Below are 2,173 nucleotides of genomic sequence, written 5' to 3'. Positions count from 1 at the left end.
TGACCCAAATTCCTACTTTTAGTAACTTTAAATTTTAGCAAAAACCTAAGACACAAGAAATTTTGAATTGTCTGTTATAAACATCTATCTTAGTCATATTTCTCTTTAGCAGTTTTCTTAGATCTTAATTATTTTAAGTTATTTTCTGTTAACCAATTTTTTAGCCTGTGAAAATTAGATATTGACCTCAGTAAGGCCTTAAATTGAAGTACATGGGCACTTTTACTGACAACCCAGAACATTTACCTGTTTTCACCAAACCAACAATACCAAAAATTAGTCCTACTTATCAAAAATCACACACACAGACCTAATATATATATATATTTTTTTACCTCCAAATTCCAGCCATAAGACAATACCACAATTTCACCAGTCTGCAAACAGTGGCTGAAATCCTGTGCCAGAAAGCTGGCAGAACCCCCCTCCCCGGAATCGGGGACTGAGGAGCCTCCAGGGTGGAGTGCAGGCCTTCTGGGGGGTGCCAAAAGGGGATGCTCTAGGATGTCTGGCAGTTTCTTGGTGCCTGGAGGTTACATAGGCTAGGCACATCCTGTTCCCATCCCTCAAGTCAGGATCCTAATAAAGGGTCATGAAAGCTTTAATACATGGAACCTCCTCCCATTTCTGAACAGGATTTCTGTTAGGAACGGAGGCTTCCCTATGCCTGGCAAAGAACTAATAAGTACAAGGTAGAAAACTTCCCTTTTCCTCTAATAAAGTCAACAAGGCAATAGTTGCCAAATTTTGCAAAGTCAAGGGTGGTGTAGCTGATAAAGCCCAAAGGCTAGAGGAAAAAGAACACAGCAAAACACATGTTGCAACATATTGAGCACAGTTTTTCCCAGTAGGAAGGTAGGGCAGTTGGGATGCACCAGAGAGGAGTGAGCAAAGAGAAACTGTGGAATACACAGGGGCTTGTAATTTACCACTCCAGCAGTGGAGATAGGGAAGAGAAACAGAGGTTCTGAAAACCCAGGGGACCAAATGTGGGGAAGCCAACTGCCATAAAGACAGTGCAACAAAGCAGCCTCCAACAGACACACACACATCACTCCATCATCATACCTTACCGGAGTTTTCAGGATATTTCCTTCGCAGGTTTCGGCACCAAATGTTAGGCCTATCTCGATGTTCCCTGGTTCTTGGTTCTCAGTGTCAAGAGTGAGTACTGGTATCAAGTTGAGCCAATGATGGAGTGGTCACAAATACGAAGTAATCCCACATGACCAGTTTATTACAGAAAATACAGAAATTATACAAAGTGAAAATAAGTTCCAAAGAGAGGAATGGGTCAGCCTCCACAAGCAGAAAAAGACATTGAGGATTCCCAGGTGGTTTCCTTTTATTGGCCTGGTCCGGGGGCGGGCCTACAGGAGGTGTGGACTATTGCCAAATGATTATCAGGTGTTCTGTGTTTTCCTGCGGTCCCTTCCCCTGATTGGCCCTGGGTTCTCTGCCCCTAGGAACCACCCTCCTGGCCTATACCCACCACCTGAAGATTTGATCCCTACCTAACAAAGAGGGCAACATTGCTGCCCAATATTTTCTAGGCATGGCTGCCATTTTCAAAGCAAAGATGACAGCATGCACAGAAAATGAGTGGTGACCAAGAAATGCAAGGGACACCTAGCAGATATAGCAGTATAGTGCCCTTGAGTTCAACTGACACAGTGGAATTAAGAGCCAGATGTTTTTAGCACAAGGGAGAGTTCACCTGAAAACTTATGAGTTCTGGGAGGGTCAGGGAGATAGAACTTTGCAAGAGGCTGGGATTCTGCATTAGCAGTGGGGAGAGGGCATAAAGAAAGATATGTTACGTATGAACTCATTTAAGCCTAGTGAATGCAGTATCAGCTAAACTGAGAAAGTTTAAAAAAGACTGTCTAAATTAACAAAAGGAGAGGATATATGAGAGTTCCCAGGCAAAAAGAGCTGTCCTTTGAGAAACCTTCATTAAAACAGTTCCATTAGTTAAATAGCATGAATGTTATTAGAACAGGAGGAGCCACCCTTGGGTCTAATATATAGATAAATTCCTCTGGTGGACACTAAGATATATGGAGACATTCAGTGTCAAATAATAATTCCCGGGATGATACAACAATGGAAAAAGTTAGACATCTTCATCGATTGATTTTTATAGTTCCTCCAAGCTATCATAGCCCCTTTG

The sequence above is a fragment of the Propithecus coquereli genome, unplaced genomic scaffold (genome assembly GCF_000956105.1).
Source record: "Propithecus coquereli isolate 6110/MARCELLA unplaced genomic scaffold, Pcoq_1.0 Scaffold986, whole genome shotgun sequence".
Taxonomy (NCBI): domain Eukaryota; kingdom Metazoa; phylum Chordata; class Mammalia; order Primates; family Indriidae; genus Propithecus; species Propithecus coquereli.
Note: the sequence above shows the minus strand (reverse complement) of the source record.